Source organism: Scyliorhinus canicula, chromosome 7, assembly GCF_902713615.1.
Source record: "Scyliorhinus canicula chromosome 7, sScyCan1.1, whole genome shotgun sequence".
Taxonomy (NCBI): Eukaryota; Metazoa; Chordata; class Chondrichthyes; order Carcharhiniformes; family Scyliorhinidae; genus Scyliorhinus; species Scyliorhinus canicula.
The window spans coordinates 56,644,314-56,667,480 of record NC_052152.1 but is presented as its reverse complement, the minus strand read 5'-3'; the positions used below and the strand labels follow the sequence as shown (position 1 = coordinate 56,667,480).

Here is a 23,167-nt window from a genome sequence, read left to right as displayed (position 1 = left end):
TTCCTTAATGACGCAGAGGGGAATGATTCATGTAACTCAAAAAGAGGCTGGATTTAATGTTTGCCTTGTGTATGATTATCTTGGCTATGTGTACTACCTTGCTTTTAGGCTGGAGTAGCAGCAGAGACCACCAGGGTTCCCGCTTTGGATCTGATAATTGGGAAGAGAGAATACTCGGGGAGGGAGATGTCTAATGCGGTGATATTGAGCTAGATTCATGCAATTCATGGTTCACAGAGGATCAGATCTCAGCTCAGTCATCAGAAAGAAAGCCAGTAAACGCAAACTAGATATTTTTCCATTGCTCCAAAAGAGACTGACAGAGGTCAAGCCTACATATAAACTAGGGGTGGGTTATTCAAGCAGAGGTTTGAGAACAAGTCAATCGCTCACTCTCAGTGGAATGAAAGTGGCAAGGATTTGCTTTGTCCTCAATCCCTTGCAAGGCTGCAAGCTCAATATTTCAACCTTAGCAAATGAACAACTCAGTCACGTGGATTATGGCTATTTTTCACATCTTGTTGGATGGAATATATCATGGAAGCAAATGACTGACACTCAGCCACAGAAAAATAATTTTCACTGTACTTCAGTACCTGTGACAATAAATCAAATCATTGATACAATACCAATCAGATCATTTGGAGCTGACCATTCAAATTTTACTTATAACCTGTGATGACATGTTTAAACGCCCGTTGTATCTAGGGCTAAACCTATTTCAACATTCGCGCTGCATTTGATTGTAACTTCAGTGTCTCCGGGAGATCAATAACTCCTTTATTGAGCTCGCAATGCTTAGGAAGAAACCAAACCAGTCTAATGTCCCAGATTTGTGAAGTGACCTCCATTTCAAATGCAAGGATCATTTCCTTGGATAACCTTTTTTTAACACTTTAGATGGTTAAATCAGGTCTCTGCATTTAAAATGCAATGAGGTGTATTTGTGGATTAGAAAGCATGTAGCTGAGCAGTGATAGAGATTAATATATTCCATTCATTCTACATATCCAACTAACTGTCGCAGGTTAAAATGAACAATGTTTCGCCATGTAATATCCGTCAGCTTGTTATTCCCTACATGCAACCGTAAAATGGTGTGCTACATGTAAAAGCCAACTCATCATTTCTAAATCTTCAAAGGCTGATAAAACGAACACTTGGTGCGTTTGTTATGCTTCCAGCACAATTTAACCATTTTAGTAAGAAACAATCCTGCTTGTACACCGACAAGTCAGTAATACAGCAAAAAGTAATATCTGCATGACTGATGAGATATTTTGATTTTAATCATTTAATTTCCAGCTTTGAAACTTTGCTTCAGTCTCTAGGTTAATCGGTGGCACTGAATGAAAGCAATTGATAATTGGAAGAAAGCAGTCAATTTATCAGGTAGATGTAGAGAAAATATTTACACCTGTTGGGGTGACTAGAATTAGGAGCATTAAATATAGAATAGAGAGAATAAATGCAATAAACTCAGGAAAAACATGTAGGTTTAGAAATCAGTCTGCCTGATTTTTTGGGTGTGGGCAAACATAATTTATCTACCCACCTCATCTGAAGGACTTTGGTACTAGTTGGTGTGGCTTTTTTCCTTTATTCTTTCATGGACATGGTTGACAAAGTCAGCATTTGCTGCTCATTCCTCATTACCATTTGCCTCACCATTTCATAGGGCAGTTTAATCAGGAGTCACGTATGCCAGACCAGGCAAGGACGACAGATTTCCTGCCCTAAAGGACATTAGTGAACCAGTTGGATTTTTATGACAATTGATGGTAGCTTCATGATAATTAATGAGGCTGCTTTTCAACTCCAGATTTATTAATTGAATTGAACCCATGCCCTCAAGAGCATGAGCCTAGATCTCTGGATCACTGACATTACCACTGCGCCATCATATCCCCTGCTTCTCCCTCTCAATCCTGCTGGTTAGGTATACACACACACAACCGGGGTCCCAGCAGCGTTGTTGCCAGTGCCAATTCTGCCAGTCTCACACCCACCTGTCACCCCTCCACGTTACTCCAGGTATTCAGCAAAAACAGAACCCAAACAGTGCTACACAATCTGGCATTATGTCCTCTCTCGAGGAAAAAGGTGACAAAACAGAAGGAACAGAGCCAAGTCAACCCGATGGAGAACAATGATGCCTGCACTTCCTGAACCATACAGAAGGGGTGACTCTCAGCAGCACGAGGCCGACTCCAACATGGCCTGCAGCATTCACTGCCAATGTCACTGATGGTGTAACCTTCCTGCTTTATTCCCCTTCTCAAAACATGCTCATGATGAGCAAGCTGCTAATGATGTTCTGATGGACCATCTGCCTCCCACCCTTAACCTCTCCCTCCTTCCATGTTCAGACACCCAAGCACTGCTGCCTTTCCAGCCACAGTTGCCCAAGGAAGAAGAGAGAGGACACAGCAGCACAACACTAATGTAGAGGCTCACTTGATCGGAGACATGCGCTTGTTCAAATAGTAGCACTGCTCTCATCTTTCAGGATAGTATAAAGTTGGGATTAGTATATGGAGAGTCACGGGAAATGGATGCATTGAAGGAGCAAGAAACTGAAGGATATCGGATGGGATGGGTCAAGGAAGGTAGGAGGCGACACAGTGAGGGAGCATAAACACCAGCATTGACCTGTTAGGCGGAATAGCCCACCTGTGGGCTGTTCATTCTCCTACACCCTCCAATCCACATGATTAATTGCTTGCTACTTAGGGTAAGTTTATAGAATCTACTCAGAACTCAGCTACTACTGGCACATGGTTAATTGCAGTTCCTCCAGGATATGCATGGAGTACATTTATGGCCTGGAAACTGGTAGTTAATTCAGTCCCATACAACTGTTGAGATCTTGCGATTGCACTGATCAAACATATAATTAGTAGTCAATGGTTACTGGAATGCCACTCTTGTGGTAAACGCATCAACCTCCAGTTTAAGTAAGGTAGGAGAAGAAACTTTGTCAAGACTCTTTCAAGTAGCTTTCTGGAGTATACTAACAGAAGGAGGTTTGAAGAGGTGCTTGACTGGAGTTTAAACAGACAATAGTGAATCATCAAGGGTGCAACACTTTTAAGAATCATTTATATACAAGGGTTTTAAACTTTTAAAGCTTTGTTGTGATTTACATTACTCCCTGCTCACACTTTAGGACTCCCCCACCCTCATATCATATAACATACTTCCATCTCTCAGAAGACACACAAGCTCCATTCCGGTCTTCATCCAATTTCCCAACCCATTTCCAGCATGGCACTAGCTTAATTACAATCAAGAGGGCAGTCATCTCTGCTTTTTTCCTTCTTCCATTGCCATACGAGAGCCCCCACAGCTCTCAGAATACTAATTTGGAGTCTCAGTTTAAAAACGTTCAACCTGTTAATCTCTCAAGAATTATCGTTCCAGAAATATACAGTTGATAGTCAGGTCTGTCAGATCATAAAACATTAACTGCCCCCTCATATTCTGGGTCAGGCAGAATGAGACAAGAAGGGATATGGAAGTATAGAGGTCATATCAATGGACTAGTAAGTCAGAAACCTGAACTATGATTTGGAGATAAATTGAGATCCCACCACAACAGCTGGGGAATTTACGTCAACTCACGTGGAATATTTATACAAAAGAGAAAAGCGGGAAAGGGGGAAAAGAGGGAGAGAGGGAGGGGGGAAAAGAGGGAGAGAGGGAGGGGGGAAAAGAGGGAGAGAGGGAGGGGGGAAAAGAGGGAGAGAGGGAGGGGGGAAAAGAGGGAGAGAGGGAGGGGGGAAAAGAGGGAGAGAGGGGAGGGGGGAAAAGAGGGAGAGAGGGAGGGGGGAAAAGAGGGAGAGAGGGAGGGGGGAAAAGAGGGAGAGAGGGAGGGGGGGAAAAGAGGGAGAGAGGGAGGGGGGGAAAAAGAGGGAGAGAGGGAGGGGGGGGAAAGAGGGAGAGAGGGAGGGGGGAAAAGAGGGAGAGAGGGAGGGGGGAAAAGAGGGAGAGAGGGAGGGGGGGAAAAGAGGGGGGAGAGGGAGGGGGGAAAAGAGGGGGAGAGGGAGGGGGGGAAAAGAGGGGGAGAGGGAGGGGGGGAAAAAAAAAAGGGGAGGGGGAAGAAAAGAGGGGGAGGGGAAAGAGAGAGAGAGAGAGAGAGAGAGAGAGAGAGAGAGAGAGAGAGAAAGGAGAGAGAAAGGAGAGAGAGAGAGAGAGAGAAAGGAGAGAGAGAGAGAGAGAGAGAGAAAGGAGAGAGAGAGAGAGAGAGAGAGAGAAAGGAGAGAGAGAGAGAGAGGAAAGGAGAGAGAGAGAGAAAGAAGAGAGAGAGAGAAAGAAGAGAGAGAGAGAGAAAGAAGAGAGAGAGAGAGAAAGAAAGAAGAGAGAGAGAAAGGAGAGAGAGAGAAAGGAGAGAGAGAGAAAGGAGAGAGAGAGAAAGGAGAGAGAGAGAAAGGAGAGAGAGAGAGAGAGAGAGAGAGAAAGGGAGAGAGAGAGAGAGAGAGAGAGAGAGAGAGAGAGAGAGAAAGGAGAGAGAGAGAGAGAGGCGGAGAAGAGAGAGAGAAAGGAGAGAGAGAGAGAGAGAGAGAGAGAAAGGAGAGAGAGAGAGAGAAAGGAGAGAGAGAGAGAAAGGAGAGAGAGAGAGAGAGAAATTTGAGTGGGCATTGGGTGAGGACAGAGTTTTGAGCTTTGATGAGTCAGCTGATTAATAGCTTCCTGGCACGCACCATGGAGATCGAGGCTCGAGCATGGAAGCCAAATATTTATTGAAACACATTTTGGTATCCAAAACCCCAGAAGAGAACTAAGATCTCGGAGAGAAAGGGATGGGATAAAAAAAACCGATTGTTACTTCTAATGGGGTAGTGTTCTTTGTGGTTTGTTATGGAAAGTAAAAATCTATTAACATCGTCTGGGTGAAGATGAAGTCTTCAGTTTCTGAAAAACTGAATTGGAAATGTTGGGCACCCCCCATCTCCACTCGGATTTCCACAAAATTTCAAAGAGGAAACAGCATTCATTTTTTAAAACATCATTCAAAGGATGTGGGCATCGCTGGCTAGACCAGCATTTATAATAATCTTTATTAATGTCACAAGTTGGCTTACTTAATACTGCAATGAAGTTACTGTGAAAATGCCCCAGTCGCCCACACTACAGCACCTGTTTGGGTACATAAGAGAATTCAGGTAACCCTAACAAGCACGTCTTGGGGACATGTGGGAGAAAACCTGAGACACGGGGAGAACGTGCAGACTCAGTACAGACAGTGACCCAAGCCTGGAATCGAACCCAGGTCCCTGGTGCTGTGAAGCAACAGTGCTAACCACTGTGCTACCATGCCGTCTCCAATTGCCCCGGGAGGTGGCGATGGTGAGCTGCCTTATTGTTGAAAAAGATTTTTTAAAAGGTTTCCCTTCTCAAGCAGAAGTGGCAACATTTTCTGGAAGACTCAGTGTAGTTAGGTCACATCTGGGATGTTCAAAGTACTTAATGGATAGTCTGCCCTCTTGGTTGAGTAGCCGAAGCAAAGGAACAAATTGGAAAGAAAACTTATATTTTTGAAAAATCAATTTAAACAAACTGTTTAAAAAATGTAGATCCTCCTCATAAAATTGCATACCTTTCAGAGAAGACAGCTTATTTGGGTTCTATCTAGAGCTTGTGGCTTATCGGAGTTCCGATATATAGCATTGGTATTTGGATTTGCAAAGAACAAATCCTCGGTTCTCAAATGCTTGGCAGCTGGGGGCTATGGGGATAGAATAGGTAATAAATTACAGCACTTGTAAGGCAAAAGATTGTGGGTGTTGCTCACTGGTGACCTGAAGTAGTTACTGTTGTAGTATCTATAGCGAGAAATAAAAAGTGTCAATCACAAAGGTTTGAATAAACACAGACAAGATGCATCCAAATTCTTACATTTAAATTCTTACAATCAGTTCAGATTAATTTACTACAGCAGCTGTTAGGCTCTGTCATAGAATCATAGAATTTACAGTGCAGAAGGAGGCCATTCGGCCCATCGAGTCTGCACCGGCTCCTGGAAAGAGCACCCTACCCAAGGTTAACACCTACACCCTATCCCCATAACTCAGTAACCCCACCCAACACGAAGGGCAATTTTTGGACACGAAGGGCAATTTATCATGTCCAATCCACCTAACTTGCACATCTTTGGACTGTGGGAGGAAACCGGAGCACCCGGAGGAAACCCACGCACACACGGGGAGGATGTGCAGACTCCGCACAGACAGTGACCCAAGCCGGAATCGAACCTGGGACCCTGGAGCTGTGAAGCGATTATGCTATCCACAATGCTACCGTGCTGCCCCGTAGGTCAGTTCTGTCAAATAGACTGTTGCATTGAAGAAAATAATGCAGTGTAGAATATATACAAATCTACTAAAACTTGGGATTATTATTTACATATGTAGTGAAGAGTGATACAGTAATACACGTTTCTTTCAAATATCTGTTTAAAAAATGGTACCCAGTTCCTTGGGTTTAGATATTTTAAGCAGGAGATCCTCTAAATAGCAGAGTACATTAATGCAAGCTTATTTTCAAGTAAACAAATTGTGACGGTTCTCTGGCTGCAGACTTGTCCCAGTCAATGTTGTCACCTCCAGATTCAATTACTACCATAATGTTTTACTGATAATCCAACTTGATCATCACAAATCCTGTTGAAAATTCAGTTGCACATGTTCGGCAGTACTCCCAAGTCCTTCTTGCCCAAGACAAGTTCAGGGTCCCGGAAATATTTGCTCCTGGTCAATCTACCCTTGGCTTTGCTCCAAAGATATGTATGATTCCTTCCAGTTGTTATCAGTGCTCCATTCTTTGAATTTGGGTTTCAATGCAGCTTTTCTCCCCATAACCCTGCCATTGGTGTGTACATAGCTATTGTGCTGCTACAAAACAGCAGTCATAACACTGACTTACTTGTTTGCGCAGACTGGTTAAGTATTCAGGAACCCATCCACCAAGAGAAAAATGTCAGCCAGCACTGAATACATCAAGCAGCTCTTGATAAAATGGTCTCCAGAAAAGACCGAGAGGAGTTCTTAAAGTGTTAGTACCAATTTATTGCCCCAAATTCAATGGTAACTCATGGCAGTACTGCAAATACCAGATGATGAGATAAGGTAGAAGTTTAACTCAACAATACGTCAACAATGGGCAACTGGAAAGTGATAGAACTAGATACAAGGTGGACTGCACAAGAGGTCATTCACATTTGGAACCAAGCATCACGAGTGGCTGGACAACATCCATATTCCAGAAGTAGCTATTGGGGACAAGTGAAAATTTTATTATAATACAGCAATCTGCTCCAGACCAAAAAGTGTGAATTAATTTCAAAAAGGAATGAGTGGCAAATTGAATTGGGGAATCCTTCAAGAATAGCAATACTGACTAACATTAAAATAAAAATGTAAACAGGTAATTGTGAAGATGGATAAATAAGAAATTAAAAACAGAAGAAGAAAAGTCATGGAAAGAAGTGCATGGTTTGCTGAAACAGGTTAAGAGATGCAAAAAGAGGTGGCTAGGAGACAAGATCAGCAAAAGATTAGAGGAATAATATATTTTAAAACCTTCCAATATATTAAGGAAGTTGGGGTTCTATAGGAATGACCATATTGAAACCATGATAGATAGAAGATGAACAAATCCCCTGGATTAGATGCTGTACAATCACAGGTTATGAAGCAGACAGAGGAAGTATTTGCAGTCTATTGACCTTAGGCACAGGTGAGATCATGCTGAACTGGAAGCAAGTTATACAAGGCTGAATTTATTCAAGCTATAGCCTCACCAGCTCAGTGAAAATCTGGGAACTGGTTGCCCAAATCTGAATTTCTAACCTTTGCTCCAGACATGCAGAGTTCCCGCTGGCAGCAGAATAAGAGTGGCCCTTAGTGTCAATAATTCTTGGCCACACCACAAGCTCATCCACCTAGATAAATAACAGTCTTGTCAAACAAGTAGACAGGAGGGGCACTGTATAATACAAAAGTTATTTGGACTTGAAAGGGGAATGTACTGCCTGACAAACTTCCTCGAGTTAGTTGAGGATGTTACAGATGAAGTAGAAAATCAAATTCTCCAAAACAGTTTATTTTGACGTTCAGCAAACTTGTGAAGCATCCCCAGGGAATCGGCCCTTACTAAAAGCCACAAAGGTCTGGTGTCACATTGGATAACAAGTCAGCCAAGAGTACCCCCCTTATAAAGTGAATTAAGTTTGTATGCTGGACAGTAGAGTCCAATGACTATTTTAGGAGCGAACATTTCATGTCCGTGCGTTGTGCACTCACTAGAGATAAAAACTGAAACTCAGCAAGCTCTGTAGCTTTACATCTGTGGAATCAAGAGGGACAGGAGTAATTCTTCTGGGCACCACCCAAGAGAATCTGGGATGCTGCGGTCACAGGCATCCCTGCTCCCCGTGATCAGGACCATCCTGGACTGCCCAACATTGGGTGGGTCCCAATCTGACAAGCTATACCGGACATTAGAACAAAGGAAATCAGTACAAGACATCTGCAGCTTGCCAAGGAGGCCCAAGCAAATTAGGTTTTGTTGTTACAGCTGGACACCTCAAGAGAAAAAAAAAGTTTGGGTAGAAGAGAAAGAAAGAGAACCAGGCTCCCTTCTGGCTTTCTGTGCCAAAGCCATGGCATTGATAGGCCTCCCTCGTGATTGTCTACCACTGTACCAGACCAAAACAAACCCACAATATAGCGGAGACAAATTCCAGTCCCTAGTCCCCAGAGGTTATTCTGTAGCTTTACAATGTGCTATTCAGACATCATTTGAGTACTGTATTTGATTCTGGTCAACATGGCAATAAACCCTATACAAGCAATGGGAGGGTGTGGAGAAGAGCAACAAAACTGATCTTAAAAGGAACATACAATGAAGTATTAAAGAAGCTGGAATTCTACATCTTGAAGCATTAAATTGTGCAGATAAGAACAGATTTCTGGTCCGGTTTTAGATTTGAAGAAAGCAAATTTAAATTAGACAAAGTTACATATTTTAAAAGCATACATTAAACAGACCCTCATTTCAAAATGTACGCATTTTAATACAGAGTAAGGACACAATTTGGTTCAACTGTAAATGGTCTGAACATTGGGTATGGAGTGAAAGTGAAACAGTGGGGACACAAATGGATCAGCAACTCTGTTCCACCCCCCGGCTGCTCTCCTTTCCATTGCTGCCTCTTTTGGACTCCTGCTGAAGTTGATCTGCACTGCCACAAAAGACTCACACAAGAAGAATGACTTCTGCAGAGATATTCCAAAAGGTTGCTGACAGCTGTGGGTCTGCAAGCCACCACAAGTTAATGCCTGCAGGATGGGAGAGGACAACAGAGAATGTGGTAGAGGCAGTTATGAAGTTAGTCTCGCAAAAATAAAAAGGGGTTAGTGTAGCGTCAGTTTGGTATAAACAATCGGAAGGATAATTTTCACTATACTCTGGGCAATAATCTAGCAGGGCCAATGTTCAGAGCCCAATGTGATTTTCATCCCATTGACACCAATGGGACAGGCAGGCTTTCCAACAATCGGGTAAACTGTCTCATGTGTGAATCAAGGCAAAACAATAATCTCAGTTTGCGGGGGATTGGGTGGGTGGGGGGTGCTTGTACAAGATGGAATTTTTTTAAAATTGGGGGATTAAAATCAGCAAAATTAGTAGACTGCTAATGCCATTTTGCAACTAGCTTCCAGAAAATGGAAAAGAATATAACCAACTGAAATACCCACAAATTAATTTATTTTGCACGGGGCGGGGGGGGGGGGGTTCAATTTATACCCTCGTTGATGGCATCAAAAGCTCATCATATGGAAATTTGGAGCTAGAAGCACTAATCTGCAACAGCACCTGTTAGCAAGTATAATGCAGAAATAAAGCCAAATGATCCCAGGAGCATACTCATGGATTTTAATATTATACAGATACCAAGGGAAATGTTTCCAAAAGGTGGATACATTTTAATAGTAAGCATGCCCATCAAGCAGTACTGGAACCATTACTGGAGTCCAGGAGTTCAAAGTTCATTTTTACAGTTGATGTGGGTTTCCTCTGAAATACCTCGAAGATGACTAGGCTCACCACATCCACATTCTGAAACATTTTTTAGAGTTCTCCTAACCAAATTGTTGTCAGCAGGATCACGCCAACAGGAACTGAATCATTCATGATACTCAAATACTGAATAGTCACTTCACTTATCCTGAATTACAACACAAATGCCAAGATGCCCAAAAGCCCCTAATTATTTGTGCTGATTCATTCTACCATGATTACATGTAGTACAAACAGAGGATACATAACTCCATTGCAAGAAAGAATCTTTGACTATTCAAGTGAGAAACATATTTAAAATATGTCATTACCCACTATCTGGCAGCAACCGCCACGATTAGGCCAGAAACTCAATCAAATAATTTTTACATTGCTGTATGTCCTTGAATTATGGAACAGGTTAGGCTCCTGTATATGGATAAATGTATCTGGTTTTTAGGATGGATGGTTCCCTCCCATTGGACTGGATTCAATTATGGTTCCAATTGGACTGATTCAAAATACAAGCTGATTCATTCAGATTTATTTTGAGAATGAGAACTAAGTTACAATGATTCACTGTGGGAATAGATCACATCCTAAATAAGTCTGTGTTCACTTATCCTTATGCCAGCATAAAGACAAATGTTATCTTTTCCCAGTCTGTAGAGATGGAATCAGCAACTGAACTTTAAAATGCAAGTTTGAACATTTTCCGATGACTAAAATATTTGAGGAGTATTTTAAGTGCAAGTTTGGAAGTCACAACAGCAGTGAACTAATTAAAGTGTAATTATCAATACTGTCTGTACAAATAAACTCTTGTCTGGAATTTTTTCAATTTGATATTCTGGCATTGACTAAAATATAATGGTTAGGAGCTTCTCCACAGAAATGCAAGAGCTGTATAGCAATATTTACTTCTTATTCACTCATTAGGAATTCTTTGTTTAGTCAAATAAACTAACATCGCAGAGCGATTCATTTTTTAAAAAAAATCAAGCAGCCTAATCCCACTCCCAAAAAATATGACTTTCAAACCAACCTTTAAATGGGAACTGGTACTGTGATTAAAACTGGGACTGTTGCTATTATTTTCTATGCCTAGCTTTACTGGATTTTGTTCTACACACAATGCTATCCTTTCAAATCTATTGAGGTCCGATTCATGATCCTGTCATGGAGGCAGATTTTGCATCGTTAATAACCTTAAAAAAAATTTTTAATGACCATTTCCAACATTATCAAGTTTCAATTACTAACTACTCCTGCGATAACCGTTAGATCTGTCCAGACCTGGAAGATTATTAGGTTTGATGCCTAATCTGTTTCATGTTAGCTGACCTCAGTCTGGGTGGCGAGTGTTACAATTGCCCTCAGTTCCAAACCCATGGAGAGAGAGGCAAATAATAGCCAAAAAATATTTCTGCTTTTGGCTGCTATCTAGTGAACTCAGCAGGGAAGAGTACATTACACTTTGGTCTCCCCAATTTCTTCGAATATCTTCTCCAAGTTGGGATCATTCACCGTTTACCATCCTTGTACTTGGGTGTTCCCACTTCAAAATTTCTCAAATAGCCTCTTTGTGCAGAACTCATCCTTCTCCACATTCTCCTTCCTCTCTGAATTTAACAGCAGATCACCATCACGCTCAAGGGCAACTGAGGACCAACAAGTAAATGGTCTCACCAGACCCACAACTCAGAAATGCAGAAAAACAAATGACTGTGGTGAGCTCTAAACTGGTCTCTCAGTACATGTTCTATTCTCACAGCCACCCATTAAGCCGGTCACCTGTGACCTCAAGACTTCATCACATCCCATCTCCAACCATTTTCCTATACCCCTCAGCAGCCACACCGCGCCACCCACTTTTAAAAGTTAATCCCTGAAGTACTTCCTCTAATCACATAGCTGCACTTTCAAAATGCATGTTTCCTAGCCTTTTTTTAGCTTTACAATTTGCAGCTAGTTTACTCAAGCATTCCCTTGCTTCCATTCTTGATGACTTTGTCCCCAGTCATTTCTCGTAGTATGGCCCCACCCATTGCTCCATAAACTGGAATTGAGCCATTCATCACCCAATTGACTCAACCACATCAAGTGCTATATGGGATCACACATTCTTCTCAACTCATATACCATTCCAGGATCGTCGTGGAGAGCAAAGACAACATTATTTTCTCCATAACCAACCACCCCCTCAAGTTTCTGCACCTGGTGCAAAAGACAAGACTTTTTGATACTAAAATTGGTGAAATCTGTTCAGCTACCGCACCCCACTCCCAGAAAGCCAAATCTCTTGACTGGAGATTTTTCATCCCCCACCTCTTGTCCATGAAATCCACCAACATCCCCCTTGATCCATTCCCCTAAATCATTGTTCAAATTTTCCTCCGGGACCCACTTTTGCTAACCTGCCAATTTTCAGGACCTATGTTTGTTAATCCAGTCTAGTCTTCATTCAAGGCAGCGTTTGAGACACTAAAGTTTTCTTGCCCTAGGAAAGGGAAGGAAAATAAAACTAGTTTTCATGATCTTAAAATCTTGATTTAGGATTGGCTTAAATGCAATTAAATTATTTGATGCGAGTTTATTAAACTTGTACACTATTAGAAACAAGTTGACCAATATTGCTGAATGCTGACAACACTAAAACTGACCCACAGGCAACTGACAAACTAACTGTTCTGGTTGCCATTATTCAGACAAAATAGATATTGAAAAAAGTTCTCAAATATTCATTATTTTCTCAGATATTCAATTGTGGCATTGAGATGTGCTCATGTCTCCCCAACCAGAAGACATGCCATTGCAGTCACTTTATGGAGACTGTGAGCTCCAATAATGTATCTCTTGCTACAATGGCAGCCTCCCAGTAAATGTGCAAGCTTCTGGCCCCTCAGCAGCAACCACACAGAAAGAGGATCTGCAGAAGATTTTCAAGTTTATCCAGATGTACGACACAGACACGGACACAATCCCCATCGAGGTTTGCATGCGGACTTTTGGATCTGCTGAGCTTGGCAGCAAGTCCTCGGATGTCTCCTTCAGTTTCATGACGACCTCTTTGTGCTGCAGGATGGTCTCCCGAATTGGAGTATGGCTTCCTTGATGTTGTCCACTGGACCACTGTTCTGCATCAGGGAAGAACACATGTGGTCCATGTCCAAGGATATGGAAGTGCAGATGGATCGCATCTAGGTGAACTCTTTGGCCACAGCTTTGGCCAGGAGAGGTTGCCGAATTGCCAACCGTTTCGCAGCACATGGTTTTCGAAGCGGAGCTGCGTCGGGAAGGGGTTTGTGGTGGTGGGTTGAGCGAGTGAGTTCAGTCAAATAATTGCTCCCTCGAGAGGACCGAATTGATATTTTAGGCAGGACTTTGTCTGCCGATTTCTGAAAGCTGAATTTGGGAAACTTTGCATTAACGGCTGATGGATTCAGAACACTGTGACCCTTAGCTCAGGACACCTTCTGACACCCGCCCGCACGTCACAACCCTCACTGTTAAAAACCCTGCCCTAAATTATTGACCATGTTACTTCTCTTCCTGTTACCTTGCTAGTTGAGAGTGTGTTTCGCTTCACATCAATGCTGACAACATTGATACCCAGCTCTACTTCAACATTACATGTTGACTCCTCCAAAGTTGCTGTACAAAGGTTCAATATCTAATACTGAAGGGGCAGAAAATTTCCTCCCTATTAAACTTTGGGGAGTCTGAAGTCAATTACCCTATGGTTCTTGGTACAAACTCTGGTCCTTAGTTAGTGATTCTGTCTCTCTCCCTGACAATTATAACAGACAGAACGAGACTATTTGCAACCTTAGATCGCTATTTGACCAAGTTTCTGATCACAAATCCACACCAACACTAAGGCCACCTATTTCTGTATGCATAATATCACCATACCCCACCCTGCTTCGACATCTGCTGCAGAAACCCTCAACCAAGCATTTGTTAATTCTGGACATGATTAATCCAGTGAATTTCTGGTCGATTTTCCACATTCTATCCTGTGATCATGAGGTCATGAGAACCTCTGCTTTTAGTGACCTATCTCACTAACTCATCCCTATGCTCCTTGACAGTCATCTAGTTAAACAGTGCCTCCAATTTGAGTGTTTTCCAATCCCTCCCCGGTGTCCGCCCTTCCCACCTCTGCCAGCCCCACAACCCCCATATCTGCATTCTCCCAATTCTGTCCTTTGACACTCCCCAATTTTAACTGTGCCACAACTGACAGCTCTGCTTTCAGCTGCCTAGGCCCCAATCTGTGGGATTTCCTCCATAAACCTCTCTGCCTCTTTCAAGACACTCCTAAAACCTCTTATGGCCAAGTATTTGGTCATATGACCCAATAGGGGCTTTTCACAGTAACTTCATTGAAGCCTACTCGTGACAATAAGCGATTTCATTTTCATTTCATATCACCTTGTGGCTCGGTGTCAAATTATGTTTAAGGCATTATGTTGAAAATGTAAATGGCTCCCTTATCCCAGATTTGTCACTTTCAAACTGCTGTCAATTGCCTTCAAGAATTCACTCTCAACCACTCTATCCTTTCAAATGACCGCTTTAGCATCAACTGCCCCTTCTCCTCCAACTTATTGAACATGCTGCTACCCTTCAAATCGAATCCCATCTTTCCCAGAACTTTGCATTTAAATCTTTCCACTCAAATTTAATTCCTGCCACAGCACAGAAATATTGAGCCAAATGTTATCCTCATGACCAAGATGCACTATCCCTCCTCAGCATCTCTACAACCTTCCACAGTTAGCCACGCCAGCCTTCTCAACACCTCTTCTCCGCTGTCCAGTTCAGTGAGACTGCTTGTACCCAAACCAATTGGCTTTTACACAGCAAATCCTCGGTGACGTTATCCGCAGACATAGGATCAGTTTCTATAGGTTATACACTGACCATAGCAGCTCTTCATCCATACCAACTCCTCATCTGCACCAACTATTTTGACTCCTTCAATGTGGATGAAGTTATGGCTCATTTGAAACTGGATGCCACACACTTGACAGTAGCACACAGTTAGTGTTGTGCTCAAGTCAGTGTAAAAAGTGTAACCTTTACTCAAATATCTACAGTAGACAGTTCGCACAGAAATGTGGCGAACCATTCAAATTAAATATTTAAGTAATGGCGAGTCAGTTACTGTCTTTATACTGGAATTGCTCAGCTACTAACTCTTGAAACCAAAAGTTTCTCTGGAAGTGGTCTGTGGTAGAGTATTAGGGACTTTCTAACCATCCTAAAATAAAAAAGGGCTCCCTCACACACACTTACCGGTATTTACTATTATTAACTTTTTCAGTTTGTTGGCTATGCCACATTCCTCTCCTGACAGTGGATCACACAGGCCACAGACAGACATCACTCTGACCAATTGATTGGAGGTTGGCATATTTGCAGTGCAGGTTTCTCCTCTCTCCACCTCCTCTTCCCGCGCAGCCCCCCACCCCCCCCCCCCCCCCCCCCCGCGCAGCCCCCCCCCCCCCCCCCCCCCCCAAGAGAGAGAATGAACAAGAAGTCAAAAGTTGCTAAAACATCTGATAAAAGTTTATACTGAGACAAGACATTTAGCAGTTCTGTAACTAAACAATGCATGGTGACTGTACTCAGACTATTATCCAACTCACTAATTCAGAGTGTACACGGTTGACAGTTATTGATAACCCACTTCATCAATTCTTGCTGTACTTAATAAATGATTCAAACCATAAAAAGCAGTGGATGCTGCATGCAATGACCCAAAAGTGCCATCAGCCTGAGCTGTAGGATTGGCTGTTCATGTAATCTTCAGAAATGTAATGCAAATGACAAATTAATGATTCATACTAGGATGTTGAATGATTGTGAAGGGTGAAAGCATAGTCACATAGTCAGGCATGAATTCAAAGAGAGAATTTTTTGATGTACGAGTAATGGGCTAAATTTACTCTCCGTTGACAAATAGGTAAAAACCCAGGTTCGCCTGCCAGTCTACAGATATATTAGTAATGCTATATTCTAATGTGATTTGCAAAACAAAAATGAAGTATATTAGATACTTTTAAATGCAACAGTGCCCTTGAAGCTACTAGTTCAGGTTCAGTACAAGAATATTTAGCATGTTGACAATCCGAATCAGTGGCACTGAAGTCCGGTGCAGCATTATTTATGACATTTCTAACACTTGTTACGAGGACCCATACTTCAATAATAATTGTAATAATCTTTTATTGTTGCTAGTAGGCTTACATTAACAATGCAATGAAGTTACTGTGAAAAGCCCCTTGTCATCACATTCTAGCGCCTGTTCGGTTTGGGTACACAGAGGGAGACTTCAGAATGTCCAAATTACCTAACAGCTCGTCTTTCTGGACTTTAACATCAATGTTGACGAGAGCAGTGTTTTTCAAACTTTTTTTCCAGGGACCCATTTTACCAACCAGCCGACCTACAGGACCCACGCCAGCCGATCTTCTTGACCCACCATTTTCGCTTACCTTTAAATGCAACAGGTGAGCCTGTTTGGTCCTCACAACTCACTTGCTTTGTCATTCAATGTTACATTTCTGTACGGGTTGTTCAGAGGTTGTGCAGCTCACACCCGCACTGCTTTGTCCTGTCCTGGACTCCTCCGTGAAGCTCTCTCCAGCAGATTCAGTTGAGATCCTGGTTGCTCGTGTCTCTGGTCCTCTCTTCCTTAGTCCAAAAAGATCCATCTTCAGCTCTTCACACAGTCATGTTGCTATCTTGCTGGTAGCTACAAAATGGACTAAGCACTCCTCAGTTATTTCGTGCGCACCCAGAGAACGTAACGTCAGTATACCAGGCACATGGCCTGTTCTCTGCCACCGTTTCTGGCGGGAGGACTCCATCGATTTAACAAAAATCTGCTCCTGAGACAGTGTGCTGACGTATGGAGGAGACAGTCTGCCCCACTGGGCTGAGGGCCTGCGCACTGCTACATCCGGCTGAGGGGGCATACATGCACGGGATGACCAGCATTCTTTAAAGCTTGTCACGGCCAGCATTTTAAAATTGGGCACTTCTTCCTGCAATCGATCGCTCCGCTACCCACCCACAGCTCATGACCCCGTGTTTGAAAATGATTGGACTAAAGTATAATGTGCTGGCGGCTGAAATTTAACACAGGGAAATGCAATACAAGACCCTATCTGTAATAATAATGGTCACAAGCAGGTTTACATTAACACTGAAATGAAGTTACTGTGAAAATCCCCTAAGTGCCACATTCCAGCACCTGTTCGGGTACACAGAGGGAAAATTCAGACCGTCCAAATTATGTAACAACACGTCTTTCAGGACTTGTGGGAGGAAACCGGAGCACCCTGAGGAAACACATGCCGACACAGGGAGAACGTGCCGACTCCACACAGAGACCCAAGCCAGGAATCGAACCTGGGACCCTGGAGCTGTGAAGCATCAGTGCTAATCCTGTGCTATAGAGTCAGAGCATTTTACTTCAACCCCAATTTCAGAAAAGCAAGATCCATTCAGGCCTCCACAATTCTAAGGGGAATAAAAGTAACATGTCTTGGGGCGTGGAGAAGCAACAAGAAACCGAGCAGTACTTTCCACGCTGCTGAAGTAAACATCCAGAGTAATTATCCAGTAAAGAATCAACAATGCAGTTGGTAGTCATTCTGCCAACTGCAGGAGAAGTTTTCAACTGCATCTTTATTTATACTAGACAACCTTATAGGCATGGCCTGTGGGGAGGTGGGAAAATGAGGAAGTGGGGAAGAGATAGAACAAAGAACAAAAACCAATTAGTGCAAAATTATGGAAAGCTATTTGCTTTTGAATTACAACCATCAGAACTGGGTAGTAGCCAAACCAATTTCACCCAACAACCAACTGAAAGGCAATATTTTATTTGTCCTGGATTCAAATTAGAATCCCCAAAAATAAAGAACACTTTTTTCTGAGTCACCCTGTTTTTGCAAGCAACCCATTTTGTGCTTCATGCCAGTGTGTTAAAATGAGAGATACATTTACCCCATAAACTAACTGATGCTGCACCGCTCCATTGGGCCTTTCAACAGCCAATGAGAAAGTTCTTTAAAAATAAAAATAATTGGGTACTCTAAATTTTATCAATTAAGGCACAATTTAGCATGACCAATCCACCTACTCTGCACATCTTTGGGTTGTGGGGCGAGACCCATGCAGGCACAAGGAGAATGTGTAAACTCCACACGGGCAGCCACCCGGGATCAAACCCACGAACTCGGTGCCGTGGAACCAAAGAGAAAGTTGAAATGCGATGGAGTTCAGTTGAGCATTGCACAGTCAGGAAGAGTTACGAATCATTTTCTGATTGGATGTGCATGATATCCGTTCCCAGCCTAATGATTATTAGCCATCATGAAATGTCAGGGAACAGACCAACTTTACTGAATTTTCCCATCACTACTTGGTGAGGTCATTTCTCATATTCCCCTCCAAAAGATGACTGCGATCAGGAAATCACCATGGGATATTCTTGAAATAAATCTACCTCCCATCACTCTGCAGCCACAGGTTGGATCATGACTACTGAGGGTATTGTGCTATTAGCTTCATGTGTGATGCTTGTAACAATTTTGGAATTTTACTTTCAATATGTTAATGGGCATATTTCCTCCTCAAAGTGGAGCACGCCAAGGAGTGAGCTGAAGATCCCCATGAATCAACATTCAAAGTGATTTTGAAATGCAATCCCTGAAATTAGTATCTTTATTTAACAGTTGCAACAATGGTTTAGGAAAGATTCTATTACCTGAACATGCACTGATTATGATGCTTAATCAAGGAAAGTTAAATTATGTTGCTTTGTTATTTTTCAGTGTTGCTTTGTTATTTTTCAGTGTAACAATTGAAAGAGGGAGAAATTATTTTATTTGGGAACTACTTTAGTGGACCAATCAGGGATATAACTAGAATAAGGACATTAACAGGTTAAACACACATTTGTTTCCCTCTTTATGGCAGAGATAACTCAGTGCCATCAACCACAGGGGGCTAAAAATCATTATTACTCAGCCAAAGTTTCATCTTGCGCAGGTGTTTCATGGATTGATTTGCTCTGGATCACATGTGGGAAGAGCTCACATTTCCACCCATGGTGAAATTATATTAAATTATACCCCACCCATTTTTTGGAACAGTGCTCATTATTTAGGAGGTCCCTCCCCCACAACCACACTAGTTTTAATTTTCTCCAACCAAAGGCACATGCAAGGCCCTCCAAAATAATCATACTTAGCTGGCAGGGAAAGACAAAAAGGTGCAATGTTACTGGCTAACAATGAACATTAATTGATGGTAAAGTTACGCCTTTCTAGAAAACTTTGAAATTCAAAAATACTACATACAGGTCCGCGTATTGGCTCCACAATTAAACTGACTGATCTCTTACGCTGGCATCAATCCTGATCATTACGCCACCTTTGAAGTGTGAGGTGACACAAAATCAGCATGGTTGTAGTGAAAGCTTAACTCAAGTATCCCATGGGACCTTCAATGACTCTTGGCTTGAGCAGACACCACTAGTCCCTGTCTCAACTTGCAAAACCATTTAAATACTAAAACTATTCAAATCCAAAATTGCAAGGAAGACAAGTTCCCTGCAAGGTTAGGAATCCATTACACAACAGGCAGAGCACTAGTTAACAAAGCATCTAACTAAGCAAGAGGTACATTCATTATTTTCACTATTAAAATTTCGCACCGGTGAAGTTTGAGAGTGGAGGCAGTGGTATTTTCACTGGACTAGCAATCCAGAGGTCCAGGGTAATCCTCTGAGGATCTGGCTTGAATCCCACTTCAACAGGTGGTGAAATTGGACTTCAATAAAAATCTGGGATTAAAAGTCCATGAAACCGTTGTTGATAGTCATCCAAACCCATCTGATTCACCAACATCCTTTAGGAATGGAAATCTGCCCCCCTTACCCGGTCTGATCTACATGACCCCCCCAGATCCACAACAATTTGGTTGACTCTTAAAATGCCTGAGCAAGCAACTAATTTAAAGGACAGTCAGGAATGGGCAATAACTGCTGTCCAGACAGTGATCCAACAAATTAAAAAACTCCAAAATATGTGCGTCAGGGTCTTTCCTAACAGACATGTTAGCATCGACCCACCAAAGTTGTGGGATCATTAGGAAGGGCATTTCTTCAGCATGTCACATGCTCATCAGTCCCACACTGGTCACTGACATTTAATACGTTTAAATTTTAAAATGCATTTATTTTCAGGAGCCTCAGTCACTTCCCAGGCTGAAACCTCACCATGTGGCTTGTTTCTCCAAGCTATTTTGTGAATCTTCTCTGGGCCTCGTCCTTTTTCCACAGGGAGTTACAGTGGAAGTCTGGTGGAGCTGCAAAGTAAACCTGCATGGTCCAGGTCCATGAAACTTCAAAGCAAGTTACTTGTAATCATAATGCTCATTAGTTCATTTTGAAATCAACCATAATATTTTCTTCAACTGTATAAAGTTGCAGCCTTCTATACAAATCATATTCAATACTCATCATCCATATAAGAGTGCTTACACAAAACAAAAAAAAGTCATGTTAAACTCATAAATCATTGGTTCGGCTGGACGTATACTATTGCATCCATCCTTGACACCTGAGGAAATTGTCACGATCAAGGAAAAAAAGGTACAGAATATATTATACCAGAAAAGATACAGTCAATGAGACACTGGGGAGAGAAATTGGGGACTCTTGTTAGAATAGGAAAAGTGAAGAGGACACCCAATAGAGAGGTTAAAATTCTTTAAATATATCCTATTTGCCTCATGAAAACCTAATTTCATCATTATAACTAGAGAGCAGAATGATCACCAAAAAAGTGGAAGATGTTAGGACCAAGTTATTTACCTTGAAAGAGAAGATTGTTGGGGCATGAACAGGCCTACTGGAAACCGTGAAGAGTCATATAGAATATATAAGGGGGTATAGGGCAATGGCATCAAATGGATAGTTCTTTCAGAGAGCCAATACTCTTGTGTAAAGAGAATGAATGGCCTGCTGTGCCATAAAATTATATGATCCTTTGGTAGTTTCATGCAACCTCCAAGGAATTATGCTAGTGATGCGAGACGATGGCCGAGTGCCAATAGGTCCATCTCACTTCAGACAAGATTCAAGTCACTTACCGTGCCTGACACGCCCGCATGCTTTACTGATCTCCGTGCAACATATAATGTTCAACCGAGGTACAGAATGCTCCATTTATGGTGCCATAAGTTTGTTGCTTTCTTGTGCAAGTGTCAGGTTGTGTGTGGGCAGTGAGATGGATGTCATGAACATTACGATCAGTGCCTGATTTTCATGTTCCCTTGTCTTAATGGGACTGGTATGTGATTTTAAGCAACATTCTCTGTTGGCACTGGCGTTAAAAAACACTGGTATTAAAAAATATTCAAAGTAAATTTAAATAAGGGCACACTTGGACTTCAGTTGTTTTGAAGGCTATTTTTAAAAATTAGTACAGGGGACACCCAAAGGCTCCACACCACCATTGAAAAACTATATATTTTTAATATATTATCTCCATGCCTCTTCTCTGCTACATGAAAATTAGGAATGTCAACTAGTACCATGATGTGGAGATGCCGGCGTTCTTCACCTGAAGAAGGAGCCGTGCTCCGAAAGCTTGTGTTTGAAACAAACCTGTTGGACTTTAACCTGGTGTTGTAGAACTAGTACCATGATTGTGAATTAGTTTCCACGGGGGGAGAGCATGCTTTGGACTCTGCCAACATTCCTCCTGGGAGGTTTAAAACATGGTAGGTAGTTTGGGAATGTTGTCTTCCCTGTTATAGACTATCAGGCATTAACTGCCAGTGTGCAAGGGAGTGGCAATTAAACGCTTCCACACAAATTTAAACTGAAGCACCTTACATGGTTTTGGACCACACCTTTAATAGGAGTATATACAGATATTGGCGCCAAAGCCCCGACAGTTTCTGTAATAGTTTTTGGGAGCTCCACCCTTAATCAATCGTTATCTTAAGCTAAATTATTTTATTGCTGCTCCTTTATTATTCTCTTCCTGTTCTACAGGTAGCTATGAGGCTGCCTGCAATTTTGACCCCTGCTCCCTTGTGTTTCCTAATCATACCCTCTCCCGCCACCAAAGCATAACAATCGAGTCCAACAAGATTTACAAGTGCTAAACATTAACCCTTCAAGTACTGAAGTCACCCAACAATAAAACAAAGTTACAGTTTTCCCACACCCAAACGCTCATGAGAAATGTGGCATGATTCTCACACCCTCTTTCGCTACACTGTTCAGCATCAAAAATTTACACAGAAAAATTCACATGGCTATACCCGTGTTTACTTTTTAACCCTGAAGCAGAAAGCACCCAAATAATTTGAAACTTAAATGAGGCAATCTGATCAACCCATATGTCACAACAAGAGTGCAAGTTTATTACACCAGTGCTGGTGGGCAGTTTGGCAATTCATTGCAATATGTAAGCATCGTCTACTCTACTGTTTTGCCTTAAAATGTTAAATTTAATCTATTCCATAATGTCCAAAAATGTTTTAGTATATTTCCAAACGATTTACTGAAGGAAAAGTACAAGTTAGTGATGACTTTTCACTCACCCAGTCTGATTAAGTCATCTTTATGGGCAGGCATTCTTTCATCAGTATTTCCTTATGGCAGGCTGCTGCTAGTTGGACTGGAAGTCCCCTCCGTTACACTGGCTTCTTTTTTAAAAAAAGTTTTAAACAAATGCTGCTACTGGATGTCACTTCTGGCAAATGCTGACACGCGAAAAGAAATCGCTATTTCATCCCTGTGCAACAACAACAAAAAAGAAAAATAAATAAGCAAAGGGGGCGGGCAACCTCAGACCACACATATCGCTTGCTGGTGGTTTTTAAAAAGCATTTTCTTTTCAGTCCAAACTAGGAACAAATGTTAGGGTTTAAACTCGCCACCCTGCACTGTCGCTGAGTAATCCACGTCCGAGGTGATTGCAGTGTGTGTGCTCTGGTTGTGTGGCCAGTGCCAGTGACAATGCTGCTGCTATCGCTATCTGACTGTCTCCCTCAGTCAGCTTTA

The 23,167-nt window shown here is 42.1% G+C and overlaps 1 long non-coding RNA gene across 1 annotated transcript in view; it reads right to left on the bottom strand.

The window, feature by feature from the left end:
* Nucleotides 1-9,074: 9,074 nt before the first annotated feature.
* LOC119968992 overlaps nt 9,075-23,167 on the bottom strand; it is a 44,178-nt gene continuing 30,085 nt past the window's right edge. Inside the window, exons 2-3 of the long non-coding RNA XR_005461275.1 lie at nt 22,705-22,898; nt 9,075-9,341 (exon numbers count right to left, since the gene is read on the bottom strand). This is a non-coding gene — a long non-coding RNA (uncharacterized LOC119968992). The remainder of the gene's footprint in view (nt 9,342-22,704; nt 22,899-23,167) is intronic.